Genomic DNA, 20212 nt, shown 5'->3' with positions numbered 1-20212 from the left:
TAACATATTTAATACTCCTTCTTCCTCCTTTCCCCACAACAATAACCCTGTGAGGTGAGGTGAACTGAGAGAGAGAGTTACTGGGCCAAGATCACCCAGTTGGATTTTATGGCTAAGGTAGAGCTAAAACTCACAGATTTGTTTTTCAGGTTCTGTTAGGGAAATGTTCTTTTATGAGCATTTGAGGAGGAAGTTCAGGAAAGGCTAGAGTGAGTTTTCTCATGATTCTCTTGAGATTCAAGTTTGTGAAACGGGACTAGCAAAATGACCTCACGGTGTAACCTACTTATTTTTATCCATTCCAACATGAATTCATGTCTAGTGAGTTAACCTGATGAAAACAGTTTAGAAGAACACAAGGCAGCCATTATCATCAAGAAGATAAAGAAGAGGAAATCAAACTAATTAACTAATTAACTAACACAATCCTACTGTGGAAGAAAATATAATCTAGAATGGAATCATTAGGAATCCCCAGTATTAACACAAAATTATGTTCTCCTGTGAAATTAAATCAATCTTTTTATTCTCTCATATAGGCAATTTCTGTAAAATATACCAGGTAGAAGGCAACATCAAAACACCATACTCTGAAAAAACTCTGTTTATTTCAAAAACATTTTTTAAAATCAATATTACTTTTCAACTGTTTATATCATTTGAAATTAATGTGACATAAGCAAACTAGCATGGTGCAGTTCGGCCTGTTTATTGAAAGAAAGAACCAAAGAGAAGACTAAACCAAACCAAACATAAAAGTACATAAAAATGCAAAGAAAGAACAAGGCAGTCACATAAAATTATGTATTATGTGACCACATGTCAAACTTATATTGAAATGGCTTCATTGGTAAATGGAAAACCAAAGCTAGACTCAATGCTCAGATTTGCAGCCTTATGCAAAAAAACTCTGATTTGTTGGAAAATATGATCCCGTCTCGCACCAGAGTTTTTGGAACATTTTCATATGAGGGTTTTGAATAGTTGGGTCTGGCCACTGAATTCATGAAAGATCCATTCTGTCCTGACACTGGAAGCTTTCAAAAATTAGCAGAACTAATCTCATAGACAAGTGTTGGAGGTGAACCTCTTGGTAGAGCAAAGTGGAAACCTGACTAAAGCACAATACTGAAAATGTCTTGATGAAAGGGAATATCTGGTTTTGCAAATAACTGCTGCCAAACTGTTTTCCATGTCTGGCGCTGGTGGGTTGTTCAAGCCAACTTTTTTTAAATTTTCCCCACTGCTGGCTGAAAACCAAGAAGCTATACCACTTACAAGAAAAGCTATGCCAGAACTCTAAACATTAATGAAAGATGTATATACATTTTTATTCTGAAGAGTGACATAATGTTTATAGAAAGGTACTTGTTTAGCGTCCTTCCCACAGACTGAAACAGTGGCTCCACATCATTATAACATTGGGAAACAGAGTGCTGATGGAATATATATTTATTAACCACATACTAGAGTGTGATATAGGAGAATTGTTCTGAGGTTTTGCAAAATCAGCTTAAGACTTTGCCCATTACTCACTCACTTGTATAGTTACTGAATATATTAATATATCAGCCTTCAAAGGTTGCAGGTTGGCCCATTCTAGGAATTTTGGGAGGAGAAAATTGGTTGCTTTTGATACTGATCAACTTCAGAAACTTTTCTCCCTTCTGTTCAATTGTGTCCAATTCTTGGAGATTGCCTGGACAAGTCCACGCAGTTGTTTTGAAAAGGATTTTCAGGATTGGTTTGCCATTGCCTCCTCCCTGGAGCAGAGAGAAAGTGACTAGTCCAAGGTCACCCAATTTAGGCTTTCTGGGGCTAGAACTCATGGTCTCCTGGTTTCTAATTTGATTGTCCTAATGACTATACCAAACTGGCTCTCTCATACATCATGTATACTTCACGCTTAATCATATATGTGGAACAGAGATTTACTACTTGGTCTGTTGGGACCGCATATATAAATTCAGCATAGAAATATCTATAACTGCTTCCAAACAGCAACATAAAACCTCACTGAATTGCATTGTACAGACATTGTGTATATGCCATAGATAATGAAAGTCCACGTATCATCACTCCAGAAACACTGTAAATCACAAATTATTTTTAGATCACATATCCTTTCCCTATTGCCCCATTCTCACTGGAGAGACAATTGTGTCCTGAATTTTCTCACTGAAATCTCTGTGAAGGACTGCCAAGGTTCTCCATACTTCCGTGTTTTCCTGAAAATAAGACCCTGTCTTATACTTTTTTGAACCCTGAAATAAGCGCTTGGCCTTATTGCCATGCACTCAAAAGCCTGATTGGGCTTATTATCAGGAGATGTCTTATTTTGGGAGAAACAGGGTATTTTTAAAAAACAATTATCTCCAACTGACATTATCAACATTACCCTCTCAGAATCCCCTAACAAATTATACTTTGTCATAATAATATACTTTTATTATTTGGGATCATATCCTGACATGCTGTATAGAATAAAACAGGGGTGTCAAACTCAATTTCATTGAAGGCCACATCAGTTTGACCTGGGTGGGCTGGGGTGGGCATGGCCAGGGTATGTGTGGCCAGTGGCCAGCTCAACGTCACTCATGTCAGTGGTACCTGTGGTGGCCCAAGTGCTCTGCCAGCAAAAATATGCTCCTGAGCTCCGTTTCCAGCTGCAATGGCCTCCTGCAACTCTCTGCCAGTGAAAACGGAGCTCGTGAGGGCCGCATGCAGCCCTCCTGAGCTTTGTTTTCGCTGGCAGAGGCAGCGCAGTCCATTCCTTCACTGGGCGGCTCCATGGGCCAGATCTGAACACCCGGTAGGCCGGATCCAGCCCACAGGCCTTGAGTTTGATACCCCTGGAATAAAGAAATGGCATGCCATATTAATTAAAAACAAGAAAATTATTATATAAGCAAACATGAATAAACATGCTGATTAGAAAGGAACCTGATGCTATAACTCTCCACTTTCTTGTTATTCAAATGTATTCAAATGAACAGAACTACCTTAAGACCAAACTTTCATAAAAATTTCATGAATCAAGTAATGACTCCACTGGCTCTGGAAGGAGTACAAATGAAAATAGAACTTTGAGGGAATGCCTCCACTTTTAATATTGCTATGTACCTTTAGGTTTGCTTTAATGGTAAAGTGTGTTTTTACTAAAAGCTGAGAGTTTAATAAAAGCAAAACAAAGATCTTCTAGGCCAGGAGTGTCAAACTCACATCATCACGGTGGCATCATGTGATGTATCACTACTTTCCCCCCTCGCTAAACCGGGCATGGGCGTGGCCAGCTCGAGATGCATCCAGCCTGCAGGCTGTGAGTTTGACATCCCTGTTCTAGGCTAAGCCAGCAGAGAGATAGGACAGTAACGAATAAAATAGTCTTATCTCTTCCCACTCACCCCAGTGTCCTTTGTCTTGTGAAATTTCATATGCAGAGGATCAATGATACCTCACTTTGTTCTTGTTTATGTCCTTCTGCAGGTTATGAAAAGGGGATGAAAATGAACTGCCAAGCCCTCATCATAGTCTTCCTTCTCAGTCAGATGCACCACTGACAGTAGAAATGAAACGAGTGGAAAGGCTATTTAAAAAGACAGCAGAGGTTTCACCTAATCATAAAAAAAAAATCAGATTTCTTAAGTTAACTGCTTTTATTTAATGTTCTGGGCGACAACATTTTGTGAAATTTCGATTGCACTGAGTCAAAAAGTAGCAACATGAAAGAATTGTATGTACTGTCTTAATATTATGACCATGAGGAACACATGTTTCTTTATTATGAGTAAAAGGTGATGCCTAATAATACCAGAATCAACTGGACTGTCTACAGTTCACTAGATTTCTCTGTCTTTCTCCTCTCCTCTCCTCCTCCTCCGCTCCCTCCCTTCTTCTCTCTTCCCCATTTTACCATAACTTTTCAAAAATAATACTTAAAACTTGGCTTGACTATCAGATAATTCTTTCAATACCTCACTATATAGTTCATCTTGTCCTACAGATGTCGTATTTCTTCAAATAAAGGGATATTTCTTGACCTTATTTCTATTACTTTCAAACTTCAGTTCTGCCTCTTCATCCTTTGGAGATAAAATTAAAAAAAACATAGATGATTAAGAAAAGCAGAATTACCATCAGTGGGAGAACAAATTATCCACAAGTTCTAGAGTGGCAAAGGAAAAGGCCAGCTTTTCTCCCTTTTCAAATAAACTGGTAAAAAAATCACAAAAAAGCTAATCTATCTCTTCAAATGAGTTAATATTATCTGACCAGACAAAGCCATAGTCAGTTGTGAACCATACAAAATCCTCTAATATCTGGAGACCCAAATTTCAAGATAAATGACTCAGGATGTATTTCAGATACCAACCTATAGAATCTTAAATGCCACATGAAGCAATAAGCTATGGAATGCACTATAGAAATAAAATCTAATTTGGGCCAAGTGTTAATTTCTGATGTCCAGTTTGTTCGTGCTGCATATCTTGTAACTTGAAGAGAAAGTAATAACAAACTGAGAATGATGGTCTATCAACCTAATATAAGGAAACTGTTCCAAATTTCTATCACTGTGTTTTCAAATATTCTAAAATGAACTTCGATTTTGTTCTTTAATGAAAAACTTTCAACTTTTGGATATGTTTCTCTTTCTTCACTTAGTAACTAGCAAAACAGATGGCATGTAGAAAATGAGATGTAACTACAGAATATTTTCCCTCTGGAGACAAAACCACTTCTTAGTGCTCACCACTCTTTCAAGGTGACACTTGATATATATATATATATATATATAGATAGATAGATAGATAGATGATAGATAGATAGATAGATAGATAGATAGATAGATAGATAGATATAGATATAGATAGATAGATAGATAGATAGATAGATAGATAGATAGATATAGATATAGATATAGATATATATAGATAGATATAGATAGATATAGATAGATATATTAGATAGATATATTAGATAGATAGATATAGATAGATATATATGAATATCATTCCTTCTGTGTAAGGCACGTATCCCAAATGCTTCCAGGCCACCTGAACAAAACTAAATTCGCATCATTATACTGATCCATTTTTTGTCTGAATGAATCATATCACTTGGAACAGGGCAATAGACAAATTGTTCCACACACAAGTAACACATCCTTAAGAAAGCAAACTGCATTCATACAAAACTTTCTCCCCTGTACTGTTATATCACATGTTTTTGATGCCAAATAATGTATTGGAATTCAACATCAGGAAATCCATTAACATTTTGTAAATGTTCATGAAAAGTTGCAATCAGAATAGCAGGTGGTCTGTTTAATAAATCATTAATAAATAAAAGAACTGTGACTGTCAACCCTTCATCCATGAATGTTTTTAACTTTAGGAGCTGAGAGAAATAGATGATATATTTTAAGGAGACCTAGATCAAAATGAGGTAGTCAATTAATCATAGAAGCAAAAAACCAACAGAAGAATGGTCTTTAACTACAGCTAAAGGGTTTCCACCTCTGCAGCAAATGAGAATAACCAATAGAAGGAAATAATTGGAAGTTTTTTTCAACAGAAAATATAAAAGGCTGGTAGCCTGAAGAATTAACATTGTTGGAGGAATGGAACCCCTGAAGCACTTTCGTTGAATCCAGATGAAGGCAGAAAAGAGGCCCTGCTGTATGAGCCCATTTATAAGAAAGACCTCTTTGAATATTTTCTTATAATTTGGTTCTATAATGCAATCAAAATATCACACGCACTTACACACAATTAACGTTATATTAATTTGATAAGGAAATTCTGATAAATTAGATTTGCCACATGTGACCATCGCTCTTGCCAGAAAGCTCAGCATGAACCAGAACGTGAATGCAAGATGAACATTTCTGAAGGCCTTCTTTTGTGCCCTCTGATTATTTATGGGATTCTTCTGACTTAAATTATGTCTGTGACAATTCAGCTATTAAGCCCTGTCTACTTTTGGAGAATTCATTAATCCTCTGGCAATTTGCCATTGGTAGCTGAGGGTGATAGAACAGGATCAGAATATAAAACTTAAGAGACTGGCCTGGAGACCCTAAAGAATTCTGAATATGAGAGGCTTATGGAGAAGTCAGAAATGGACAAGCTCATATTCGTATTCACACAGCCCTCCATGACCTCACTACCACCATGTTTATCTAACAAAGACAGGTCCTTAAATACTCTATTAAGACAGAAATGCCTTTGAGTTGAGCTCAGTTCCTGGTGAATATACTGTACTGATAAGACTATGCCCTTTTCTTATAAAAAATTCCAAAATGTGTTTTTAGTGTATTACTGCACTACAGTATGTTTTTATTTACTTACTTACTTACTTACTTACTTACTTATTTATTTATTTATTTATTTATTTATTCATTCATTCATTTATTTATTTATTTATTTATTTATTTTTAAATTTGTATACCGCCCTTCTCCCTGAGGACTCAGGGCAGTGAACAGCCAAGTAAAATCATAAACTACAAACATTAAAATACAATTAAAAAGATATATATAAATTTGGCCCCATGATTAAAAACAATAGCAAACAATTAAAAACATTTTAAAAAGTGTTAGGCCAGCCCGGCTTGCTGGAAAAAGAAGGTTTTAAGGGCACGGCGGAAGGCACCAAGGTCTTGGATTCTCCTTATCTCTGGGGGCAGCTGATTCCAGAGGGTAGGTGCCCCCACAGAGAAGGCCCTGCCCCTGGGGGTCACCAGCCTACATTGTTTGGCTGATGGCACCCTGAGGAGGCCCTCTCTGTGGGAGCGCATAGGTCAATTGGAGGCCGTCGGTAGCAGCAGGCAGTCTCGAAGATAACTAGGTCCTATGCCATGGAGCGCTTTAAAGATGATAACCAACACCTTGAAGCGCACCCGGAAGACCACTGGGAGCCAGTGCAGCTCATGCAGGAGAGGTGTTGTATGGGAGCGCCATGCAGCTCCCGTGACTACCTGCGTGGCCACATTCTGGACCAGTTGGAGCCTCCGGGTGCTCTTTAAGGGGAGCCCCATGTAGAGAGCGTTGCAGTAATCCAGGCGAGAGGTGACGAGGGCATGAGGTGCACAGGGAATCCCGATCAAGAAAGGGACGCAACTGGCGGATCAGGCGAACCTGACCAAAAGTCCCCCTGGCAACAGCTGTCAGATGTTCCTCCAAGGACAGCTGCATATCCAGGAGGACTCCCAGATTGCGAGCCCTCTCCGAGGGGGCCAAAGACTCGCCCCCAATAGTCAGTGATGGAATCAACTGACTATATCGGGATGCCGGGAACCACAGCCACTCAGTCTTGGAAGGGTTGAGCTTGAGCCTGTGTCTCCCCATCCAGATCCGCACAGCCTCCAGGCACCGGGACATCACTTCAAGGGCATCATTGGGGTGGCCTGGGGTGGAGATGTACAGCTGGGTGTCATCAGCGTACTGATGGTACTTCACCCCAAAGCCACGGATGATCTCGCCCAGCGGCTTCACATAAATGTTGAACAGAAGAGGCGAGAGGACCGACCCCTGTGGCACTCCACATATAAGAGGCCTCGAAGTCGACCTCTGCCCCCCTGCCAACACGAACTGCGACCGGTCTGAGATAAAGGAGGAGAACCACCATAACACGGTGCCCCTCATCCCCAACTCTTCCAACCGGTGCAGCATGATATCATGGTCGATGGTATCAAAAGCCGCTGAGAGGTCTAACAGGGCCAGAACAGCAACCCCTGTCCCGAGCCCTCCAGAGATCATCTACCAACGCGACCAATGCCGTTTCCATGCTGTGCCCGGGCCTGAAATCCGACTGGAACGGATCTAGATAAGAAATATAAGATAAGAAAAATAAGTTTTATTCAGTTTCGCTTTATTCAGTTTAGGACTAGTCAATAGTCCTAAAATTCCCTGATTATCCTGCATCCAAGTAGTAACTAGGGATAATTGCTTAGCTTCAGACAACCAGCTGACGCTACCTGCTAAGCTAAATAAGGAAAATATTATATTTGAAGGAATATGATTATACAAATTCAGGAATTAAGTTAAATAGTGCTATTATGATTACTGACAAATGTTATTTAATTTTGGTAGAGTTGCAGAACTCAACTTATATAATCATTAATAACTGAAAGTAATAACATGGATTAAAATACACTTAAATACAAGTAGTACAATAGTAAAATTAAATACTTAAAATTAATTTAGTATAAAATTTACTTTGCAAAGAATGCCAAGATTCTTTTAAATTATAAATTTTTAAACTGTTAAAATGACATAAGTTTTTGTAGTGGTTAAAGCCATAAAGCTATAAACCAGAAGACTGTGATTTCTAGCCTTGCCTTGTCTACAGAGCCAGCTGGGTGACCTTGAGCCAGCTACCAACCCCAGGAATATTACCAAGGAGAAGGAATACAGGAGTGGAATACAGAAGAATTCTGGGTTGAATTCTTATCATCTTTAATGGACTTTAATTTCTCCAAAATTAACTAAAAGGCCAATTAAAGAAGTTACATTTATTTCAGTCATTAAATGACAGACTGTGGGAGTTAACACCTAAATCTTTAACACTGAAAAGATCTTCAGAATGTAGCAGAATAGAAGACAATGCTTTTTCATACCCGTTACGAAGCATTTTCACAGTTCTTCTTTGTGTAACTTGTAAAGTGGGCTAGTGGCCATTGCACAATTATTTAAAAGGTAAAATATGTTTTGAGCCCAGTTCTATTCCTAGTTATTTCATGTAGGTTTTGGGCAACAGGATTGCCCCCTTTCTGTAAGAAGTAGAATTAGTCTTGCTTTCTTACATTTACATCAGGGGTGAAATACTCCCGGTTCGGACCGGATCACCCGATCCGGTAGTGATGGCAGCAGGTGGTTCGGAGAACCGGTAGCAAAAATCCCTCCGTCCCCTCCCCCCATGCCCAGCTGAGCTGCACGATCATCAGAGGCTGTTTTTTTTTACTTTTAAAAGCATATTTTCTACAACCTCTTCAGCCAAAAAAATGCTTTTAAAAGCCTCTGACAATCCCAGCTGAGTTGCCTGATCGTCAGAGGCTTTTAAAAGCATTTTTTTCTGCAACCTCTTTGGCCAAAGAAGTTGTAAAAAAAATGCTTTTAAAAGTTAAAAAAAAAAAGTTGGCCATGCCCCCCCAGTCACATTACCCCCCCAAGCCACGTCCACAGAACTGGTAGTAACAAATTTTAGATTTCACCCCTGATTTACATCATTCTGTTTCAATGAAAATCCACCTGGTCTTTCATTGTTCCAGCCTGTCTCCTGTTTTGTGGTAAGAATGAAAAGGTATTTGAGCTGGGGTATAATTCAAATTCTGGATGGTGATGTGACAAATCGGTTTATTCAATCTGCTGGGAAGGCTAATTTGATAGCAGTGGACATTGGAAATTTACAATTTATATGCATATGCCCAAACTTGTTTGTCACTTTCTTTTGAAATACTATAAACTGAACCACTTACAACAGTTTCAGATTGTGATTCCCATCAGGAGGATATCATCTCCTACTTGCTCCATCTCCTACTTCAGCCTCGATCTGCTTCTTTTATTCAGAGGTTACTTGGGAAATGATGGGAGGGGGGTGAGGAGAAGGAAGCAGTCCTTACAGAACAAATAGTCTGATCTTGTCAGCATCCAAAAATCTCACTCATGCATCTAAAATCCACTGCAGATTTTAAAGACTTTACAACATATGAGGGATCCAACTTAGATGTAACTATAGCACATATAAGGGATGCGGTGGCTCAGAGGCTAAGATGCTGAGCTTGTTGATTGAAAGGTTGGCAGTTCAGCAGTTTGAATCTCTAGTGCTGCATAACGGGGTGAGCTCAGTAGTGAAATCTAAAATTTGTTACTACCAGTTCTGTGGGCATGGCTTGGTGGTGGGGTAATGTGACTGGGTGGGCGTGGCCAATTTTTTTTTTACTTTTAAAACCATTTTTTACATGTAAAACCATGTAAAAATGCTTTCAAAAGGCTCTGACGATCCCAGCTGAATTGCCTGATCATCAGAGGGTTTTTATAAAACCCTTTGCCGATCAGGCAACTCAACTGGGATCATCACAGCTTAGATCGTCAGAGCCATTTAAAAGAAAAAAAACTTTTTTTCTTTTAAATGGCTCTGACAATCCCAGCTGAGTTGCCTGATTGGCAGGCAACTCAGCTGGGATCGTCAGAACTTGGCTCGTCAGAGCTTGGCTCGTCAGAGGCTTTTAAAAGAAAAAAAGCCTCTGAGGATCGCGTGGCTCAGCTGGGCATGGGGGGTGGGGGTAGGGATTTTTTCTACTGGTTCTCCGAACTGCCCGCGGCCATCGCTACCTACTTGCCCAAGCCGGTCCGAACCGGGAGCATTTCACCCCTGGGTGAGCTCCTGTTACTTGTCCCAGCTTCTGCCAAGCTAGCAGTTCGAAAGCACATAAAAAATGCAAGTAGAAAAATAGGGACCACCTTTGGTGGGAATGTAACAGCATTCTGTGCGCCTTTGGCATTTAGTCATGCCAGCCACATGATCACGGAGACGTTTTCGAACAGTGCTGGCTCTTCGACTTTGAAACAGAGATGAGCACCGCCACCTAGAGTTGGGAACAACTAGCACATATGTGCGAGGGGAACCTTTACCTTTACCAGCACATATAATCATGGCCAGATCTGACTTCATCAAGAACTGTTGGACCTAGTATATCAGTTTAAGCCAAGCAAAGGTACTTATTTGCCAACTGAGCTTCCAATTGCAAAGTTGAACCTGATTATAATCCTAGAGTACAAGCCAGATTTTCAGAGAGATACTTCTCTGAAATCCTATTCCCATCTTGCTACTTCCTTAATCAGGAACGATTCTGTCTTGTGAGACTTCTTGATCAAGCCTCACTCGCTCTTGAAAGACATTCGTTTCATAATAGACGTTTTGTTTTATTTCAACTTGCTTACCTTTTAATTTCTTTATAGTAATTGAAGTATAGCTAATTTTGCTGGCTACTTTTGAACAACTTCCTTTCCTTTTCCCAAGAATGCCTCGCATATTCAGTAGCTCATGCATATTGTCTGTCTGTGTGTATATGTACAGTAAAATAGTAGCTTTCATGAGAAAGTACCAAGATGGAACTATTACATGGGTATATCAAATCAAGCCCAAATCCTGATAACTATCTGGAGAAAAGCTTGTCTCCAGTACGACTGTATAGCTTTTTCAAAGGCATTCCAATCATTCCCTTTATGCACCCATCCTCCATATTGGTTACTTTCTCATTCTACTTCCCTTAGACTTGCCAACAAACATTATTTTTTTTAGTCTATCATCTCTTCGCATCATCTGCCAAAAGTACATAGTTTGTTGCTTGTTGACCATTCCCTCAAGGAAGCAGCTGGTCTTTATTTGGCTCAGGACTGACTGATTCCTCTTATATATCTCTAGCACATTGTTAATCTCAACCTATTCATCACCTTAAGGAAGCAAAACTATCCATCACATTCATTTTTTCTCCACCAACTTTGATTTCACTAAACATTATTTTTAGGCAACAAAGTGGTGGTCCATATCTTAGTATATTCACCTCATTTTTGATTCTAATTATCTCTGCCAATCTTATCATTCCTTATTATAGTCACCAGGCAGTGTAGGTATCACAAAATAGAGAACTCTCTTTCCTACTCTGAACCATTCTATTTCTCTAAGTTCAGTTCTTATAATAGCTTCTTACTCTTTGTATTGGTTCTCCACAGATTTTCTGGCACATGCATTAGTCTTAATATTTTCCACATTCTGGCATGATCTAAACAATCAAAGGACTTGCTTTCATCCAAAAGCAAAGATTAACTTCTGGGGACTTCTAGGGAACAAATGGCTAACTGAAGACAGCTCTGTGAAAAGTGGAGCCAAGAACTAAGGTGGAGTGAAGAACCAGAGAATAGATCAGGTATTTATAATTCCTTTCTGGACAAGGAAAGGTTGTAATATTGCCCACAAGTGCTCCGAATAATTGTTTCTTGTGAGAAGATCAAAAGATAGTGGTCTCTGGTGGGCTTACAGCTCTGAGAGATGAGAGAATACTCATATTTTTGCTCAAGCCACCTTCAAAAGGACACTGGGTTTTCATTCTTTTCCATAAACTTTCTGAAATTGCTTGTTAACTGCTTTTCAGCTATTAGGAACTTGTCGATTGACATGTCTGAAAATACCAGATTTCAATCCTTAGTGAAACAGTTCCATTCCATAGCACCTTTCCCCTATAATTTTGAAATGCATTCAGCCTGATTTGGTGGCACTTTTGCTTCTGCCATTGTCCCACCAAACATCCCTTTTCACTACAGAATTGTGATCCTGCTATCTCTATAGGAACTAATTCAGCTAATAGCATCTCTGCCTCTTGTGGGAGCTCCTTCAGACACATCTGCTACTCCCTACTTCTCTATGTACACCAAAATGTCCTCTTTTCCCTCTTGCAATACTGATGCTTCTCCCTGTTGCTACTTTTTCTACAAAAAGAGTCTTTCTGTGCAATGAGAGTAGAGTAGTTCATACTAGCAGTGGACCTAGCGATGAAGTGAGGCTATGATGAACTCCCCACTGCCGTTGCCTGAAAATACCTCAAGACTAAATCTTATTTTTGAATGGGCAACTCAGCACATGTGTGCAATAAAAATACACTCTAAGTACCCAGTGTACATATGTTTATTTATTTATTTATAAAATTTGTATGCTGCCCTATCTCCAAGGACTCAGGGCGGCTCACAACAACAATCGACCAAGCAACTGTTAAAATCAACAAATATACACAAAAAATATGAAAAGTTTTAAAATTTTAAAAATATACTATCCCATCAGTCCAGGCTGGGGGACATAAATAGCCAGGTTTTCAATTCACGGCGGAAGGTGCGAAGGTCAGGGGCCAACCAGAGCCCCAAGGGAAGTTGATTCCAAAGGGTGGCCTAAGCCATGAAGGGCTTTATAGGTTAACACCAGCACCTTGAATCTCACCCGGCAGGCAACCGGCAACCAATGCAAGCCGTGCAGGAGAGGTGTAATATGGGAGTATCGGGTCCCTCCCGCAACAACCCGCGCGGCCGCATTCTGTACCAACTGAAGCCTCCGGGTGGTCTTCATGGGCAGCCCCAGGTAGAGAGCATTGCAGTAGTCGATCCGGGAGGTGACTAGCGCATTAGTGACTGTGTGTAAGGCATCTTGGTCCAAGTATGGGCGCAACTGGCGCACCAGGCGAACCTGGGCAAATGCCCCCCTGGTCCTGGCTGTGATATGACCCTCCAAACTCAGCCGTGAATCCAAGAAGACACCCAAGTTGTGCGCCCTGTCTATGGGGGGGGGGCAACACCTCGCCCCCAATAGATAGAATTGGAACTTCTCACTCAGCCCGAGATGCCGGTATTCACAGCCACTCGGTTTTGGCCGGGTTGAGTCGAAGCCTGTTACTCCCCATCCAGAGTACCCCGTACCACTTCCAGGCACCGGGACATCACGTCGACGGCATCACTGGGCTGGTTCGGGGTGGATATAAAAAGCTGGGTATCATATGTTACTATACTACAATCACAAAAGGCCCATTGAAACAGAATAATGAAGAATATAATGTGAGAAATAAATTACTGATACACTTATTAGTGAAAGCACTAAAGACAGTACATAAAATTTGATTCAACTGAAAACAATATAACAACTATGCCCAAAATTCAAGGGGAGGGAAGGAGGAAGCACACTGCTACACAGCTGGATTCGAAGACACAAGGCAGATGAAGAACAACAGAAAATGTCTTTTAAAGAATTCTATAGATCTGTTGGGGTTCAGTGCCATTATTAAATAATTGTTAAATGTTAATTGCAATTGACTAACATGAATGGAAGAGGACAAAGGGCAGAAGGTAAGTGTGAGAATTGACTCCTAGGGATTTCAGAGACATTTCCATGTCATTTTTCTTGGCCACAATATGGAAGTGTTTTGTATCTGCCTTCTTTCAATATGGAAGAAGGAATATTAATATTTGCAAACATGCTGTCTGCCTTTCTGCAGTCCTCTCATATATCATCTCACCATCATTTTATTACTTTTTAATTAGTGATACTCTTTATTAGATCTGGATAAAAGGAATTATGCCTTTTGCTGGACACTCCAGAATATTTTGAAAATTGATCCAATTTTGAGTTAAGGTTCAAGATTTGTCCTAAATATACCTATATGCAAATGCTGCTTTACCTCATTCTTTAAAAAAAAAAAAAAGATGGGTAAGCCATATTGTACATTGTAAATCTTTATACCAATCTTACTAGAAAGACTATTTCTTGTTATCATACCTCTAAAAGGATAATGCAGAATGGGCAATTAAAATGATTGAAGGGCTGAGCAATTACCTTATGAAAAAAAATTAATATATATATGGTTCTAGAGAAAAGCAGTGAGTACCCAGAGGAGTGTGAGGAGTTTCCTTATTCTCTAAAAGTTGTAGAACTAGATGACAGCTAGTAATTCTAAATGACTGAGACTTCAGTACAATAAAAGATTAAAAACAACTTCAAATTCCACAAAATTTATATTAAGGAATAAGGTGTAGAATGCAGTTGAGTGAGAACTTATGACCCCAGGTAATGCTGCTATTTAGAGAGCTGCATTGATTCCTGTAGGCTTCTAAGGCCATTCAAAGTTCTGGCCAGATTCTTTGTGAGACCACCTGCTCCAATTATCTCTGTTTATCCCATGAGATGGGCGTGCTTTGGGTTCCTTCTCTGAAACAATGGCTTCTCTGTTCTAGTGCCTAGCTTATGGACCTGATTTGGATGGCTCTGACCCTGCTGGCCTTCCATAAGACCCTGAAAATTTGTTTGTCCCCTGGGCATTGAGCCAGATCATTGGATGAGCCCATCCAAAATGAAAGACCTTGAATGGAATTTGAAATGGTTGACTCCAGTCTGTTATTCAGTCTATTTTGGGAATTCGTTGTGTTTTGTTTTTAGTGCCTTTGGTTTTTATTATAAGTCACCCAGAGGGACTTTTACAAGTTTGATGATCACATAAATCAATCAATCAAAGGAGGGACTCCAATTTTGATTATTTTATTTCAATTATTTCAGACAAATTAATAAAGCCAAGCTGTATGTGGTTTCAGAGTGGTACTACATTCTTCATCTATTATCATCTATTCATCTATTATCTAAGAGGATGCCATTATGAATTTAATTTTGAGCTCCTTTTTTAAAAAAACTAATGCTTTATTAGGTCTGCTCCAACAGGGTTTTAAAGCAAAGCAGGAAATAAAAAATGCTATAAATATAAGAAGTAAGTTTTACATTCTCCTCTACATATGGGTCATTTAAGGAATTGTTCTTTTTTTATCCTATCGTAAAAGAGATCCAATTTGGTTAAGGGGCTGGACCAGAAACTGGGAGACACTTAGTTCTCACAGAAATCAGCTGGGTGACTTCAGATTTTTAGTCCCACATAACTCACAGGATTGTTGTGGGGAAAATAAGAGGGGTTATGATATCTGCCACTTTGAGTTGTACAAATGAATTCGGGTTATAAATCTAATGAATAAATCAATCTTGTGCAGCACTATTTCTTCTTCGGTGAGAAGATAATCCATTCTTTGTCCATTTGCCAAGGAGTTCGTGAAGGCTATTTTAATCCACCAGAATTCAATTGCCACAGAAAAGGTAGATCAGTCTTCGGCAGTATGGTGATTTCCAGATGTGTTCTGGGAAATGCTGGTGTTGCAATCCCAACATATCCAGAGAGTGTGAGGTTGGTATAAAAGATGGTAATATTATTTATAAGGTCTGTGTGCCAAGCAGCAGAACCAGCTAAGAAAATTGTTTCCTTTAAAATGTATGGTTCTATTTCCTTTCTAGGAAATGACTTGTAACTCTTAATGAGTTTCTAAGGAGACCCTTCCCCTTAGCGGAACCCTAAAGGCATAATATTTGCCTTAAAATGCAATTGTGCAGTGCTGTTTATGTAACACTAAAGCGAATCTCCATGTCTTGTAAAAGAAAGGGATATGAAGTGGAATTGATTTGCTCTAGTCATATAGTTCCACGCTGCAGATAAACAGAGATAGGATTGTTCAAACAAGGCTGGTTCAGTATTGATTCAGTTCCTTCCAGGCACAACACAGAGCTCTTTAGTTAATCTAAATTAGACAAGAGAAGAAGAATATTGAATGGAAGCTACTCAGTCTGTTCTCTTCCGAGCTCCAAAAATCCTCAAAGTCACATTTTCCTGCTCTTCTTAACTGAATAAGGAAATTTAAAACCCATTGGTTTTTTTATCCCTAGTTTTCTGCTACTTTTATGCAAAATCAATGTTTCGCTCCGTTTTATATAATAGGTCCATATATTAAGATAAAGAAAAAATAACTTTGTGGATATAAATGTTTCATGCAAGAGTGTTTTCAGGCCAAATTATTTTAACAATGGAGGACCTAAGAAAACCAGACTAGAGACAGATCATTTTGGAGAAAATCAATCTATATGTTCACTAGGAGTTGACTGTAATTTGATGGCACATAAACAACTAAAAGTTATTTTAATGCTAACCCAGAATCACTATAAAAATCCCAGATTTATATTTTTGGCCAGAATGCTTCTACTGAGGGTTAATTTGAAATACCATTTTCACACTGCTGATTTATATTCAATTTGTTATCAACATCTTTTAAACAAGAATTGTTATTTAGCAAGCCACGTTTTATTACTTGCATATTTGATTTCACAAAAGTTTCCTAAGTTAAAAACTATGTATTCATATTTTATTAAATTTAATTCTGTTATTTTCACTCTTCCTTTCTAACTAGTGAAAATTGTTCTGAATTTTATTGTCACCTTTTACTGTATCTGTCATATCCAATTTGGGCTCATTTGCTGATTTATTAAACATGCTCTTTATTTCTTCATCCAAATCATTAATGAAACTGTTCAAGAGTACATATTCCAAGATTGAATTTAAGAATCCTTCTCTCCTTTGATGGGAAATAATTTATTCCCTTCTCCTTTGATGAAAAATAACTGATGAAATTCATAACATATGAATGTTGGCACCAGCTATGTATTATTGAATTATCATGTCATTAAACCCATAATTACTGATCCCATTAATCCGAATGTACCTAGCCAAATATTTCAGAATTTGAATTGATCTGTATTGATCAACTTGGCAATTTATATAAGAATCAATCTTCTTTTTTGCTATATATTTTTTTAAAAAAAACTTTAAAAAAATCTTTTTATATTACATTAAATTGGGATAAACATGACCCGGATGACAGAATCTCCATAGATATCTATCACTGAAGGCTTTCAAAAATAGATTGGCCATCCATTTGTCCAGAATGGTATAGGATCTCCTGCTTGAGTAGGAGGTTGGACTAGAAGACCTTCAAGGTCCCTTCCAAGTCTGTTATTCTGATATTTTTTAAAAAATATTTCTTTTCAAATAAGCAGTACATTTCTTGAAATTGTTTATCTACTGTAGACAATCGGTGTAGACAATCAGTAGCATTAGTCTGCTGAGCCTGAGTGGCGCAGCAGACTAATGCTACTGTTAAAGGTAGTATTTATCTTCCAGCTGCCTGCAATTACTGCAAGTTCAATTCTCACCAGGCTCAAGGTTGACTCAGCCTTCCATCCTTTCTAAGGTAGGTAAAATGAGAACCCAGTTTGTGGGGGCAATAAGCTGACTTTGTATAAAAATATACAAAAGTATGAAGGCTATTGCTTAACGCCTTGTAAGCTGCTCTGAGTCTCCGGAGAAGGGCGGCATATAAATCAAAATAAAATAAATAATAAAAAAAATCAGTTTGCCATCTCAGTTTATTTTATATTCTTGCTAGACCTGTTTTTGGATTTGAATTATTGAATCATAGGCCATAGCTCCCTGTATTACAGAATATAATTAGCATTTTAATCTGTTTGTTTCTAGGGACATTGTGTTTTCTAATGAACAACATTCCAGTGCATATAGCAATACATGAGTTATACTCTTGTGTTTGCATATTGGGAGAGACAGAAAAATATTTGCAAAGAAAGGGAAAGACATCTCTAAGACACAGAAGGTATCAATTATTACCTTCTTTCTGTAACATTCTCCTGACTGTAGATATCTTTACAATGGATACAAATAAAATGTTCTGTTTCTAATTGCTATATTTAATTTAAAACTACAGTAATTGTGAATAAAATAGGAATTATTTTCATTTTAGAACCTATGGGTAAGGCACCTGGGATAGCATTGATGTTGCTATGTTGCATTGCCAGAACTGTTTGATACAGCAGAAGAGCAATAATGTGCTAAGATAATGACATGACAATGCTCCTGAATATACAAACATTGATATCTCAACTAGACAAATGATTGATGGATGACAAACCCCATTGATTACAAAACTTGAGTCTAACAACAAGAGATCTTATCAACAAAGGCTGAATGCACACACAAATATATAACTCTAAAGTGCCAAGCAACAGAAAAGCAAAGTTAATCATGATGCAGCCACCTTGGTTCACCATTTTGTAAACAGTCTTGGATTTCCCTCGAATGGGCCATACCTGAGGGCAGACTTCCTGGAAAGGAAATGTCTGCTCTTCACATCTGGGACTGATTTCTCTGGAGACACTGAGGGCTGCTACTGTGCTCTTAATGGAAATGCACCTGTGAAAACCTTGAGGTTAGACGAGTAAGTCCTGATCTGATAAATGGAATGTGGATATCCACACTTGTAAAAGAGATAATATATTTTAAGATATTTCTGCCAATCACATTAATTATGTCAAAGAGTGCTGTCATCAGCTATTCCAGAGAGGTGTCTTAAGATTCCCCAGAGAAGGTATTTTCTTCTTCTAATATTTTTATTAGCTCAACTTCTAAGTCTTCCTACTCACTGAATGACTTTGGGTGGCTTACAGATTGTTAAAAAAACAGCAGATCAAGACTAATATGGGATTTAAATGGAAGTAAGATGGGAGATGACTCCTATGTCAGTTTAGCTATTCCATGCATCTGATGAAGTAAAACTGTAGCTCACAAAAGCTAACAAAACTGTTTCGTAGGAAAAGGTGACATCCAATTCCTCCTAACTTTTTATCTGCATAGACTAAGGTGGCTCTACTTCAAAAATGTCTTGGACAAAATTGAATTGACATCTCAATGAATCTAATCAGATGACTCATCTCTGATTATATAACAGTTCATTGACAAAACATTGCACTTTATATATTAATGACAGATGCATTTACATATTAAAGTTAAAGTTATTAAATGCATATTAAACTATCTACTTTTATGTGACAGAACATGATCAACTGAGCAGACTGACATTTGAAAAGAAACTGCCTAGAACAGGGTTGTCAAACTCACATCGTCACATGATGTATTCGGATTCCCCCCCTTCGCTAAACCGGGCATGGGCGTGGCCAGCACATGACACATCCGCGGGCCGGGAGTTTGACAGCCCTGGCCTAGAAAATAAGTACACACTTTGTATCAGGAAAAACAGAGAATATGTTTTAATGGCAGATGAAGAGTATTTTGATTTTGGAATATCAAGCATTTACTTTTGAGGGGATGTATAAGTTGTCTGCAATTTCTTGTCGCGTTAAACTCTAGTTAGGTGTTTATTGTTTGTGGATGAGCATCAAGTTCTGTCTTAAAAGCCTTTTCACCAGCATATCTCATCTTTCTTTAAAAATCAGTCTAGAATTGGATATGTTTGCTTCTTCTCCATGTGATTTTGATTCCACTCATTAAAGTTAATTTGATAAGAGAAAGGAACAGCAAGCAAAGAAATTTAAGACAAAATTGGGTGGAAATAGAAGAAGACATTGTAAATGAACAAAAAAAAAGGGGGGGGGAGAAAAGAGGATACCCAGCTACTTTGTTTATTTTGGGGCTGTGGTTCATATTAAGCTGCAAATATGATTAATTCTATCTATCTTGGCCCTTATTTATGTCTTCTCTGAGTACCATCAACATTTCCAAATTGGTCATTTTTTAAAAAAGGTAATAAGAAAATGCAGAAAGGATGAACACTATCTTTCATTCATGGCAAATGATTAATTAACAGCACCTAATAAGGGAAATTATTTTTTATCCTAAAATGATTAGCAGCTTTATTAATATTCATGGAGGAACTTCCTGTTCTTAAAGTGAATTACAATCTCCTGGCAGACATATTGCGGAGTGCTGGCAACATTTTTGGTTCTG

At 38.3% G+C, this 20212-nt stretch overlaps 1 long non-coding RNA gene across 7 annotated transcripts in view; it reads right to left on the bottom strand.

The window, feature by feature from the left end:
• Positions 1 to 589: 589 nt before the first annotated feature.
• The window catches only part of LOC148116461 (uncharacterized), a 62971-nt gene continuing 43348 nt past the window's right edge, over positions 590 to 20212 (bottom strand). For 3 of the 7 annotated variants that reach the window (XR_015729536.1, XR_015729535.1, XR_015729539.1), the window contains 2 exons: positions 3975 to 4082; positions 590 to 3614 (listed from right to left, as the gene is read on the bottom strand). This is a non-coding gene — a long non-coding RNA (uncharacterized LOC148116461). Of the gene's footprint in view, positions 3615 to 3974; positions 4083 to 19366; positions 19468 to 20212 lie in introns of all 7 variants that reach the window. The other 4 variants (XR_015729538.1, XR_015729541.1, XR_015729540.1 and 1 more) reach the window with 4 other exon arrangements.

Source organism: Pantherophis guttatus, chromosome 1 (assembly GCF_059756535.1).
Source record: "Pantherophis guttatus breed Tessera chromosome 1, ASM5975653v1, whole genome shotgun sequence".
Lineage (NCBI taxonomy): Eukaryota > Metazoa > Chordata > Lepidosauria > Squamata > Colubridae > Pantherophis > Pantherophis guttatus.
The sequence above is the reverse complement of the archived record's forward strand: the minus strand, read 5'-3'. Positions and strand labels throughout refer to the sequence as shown.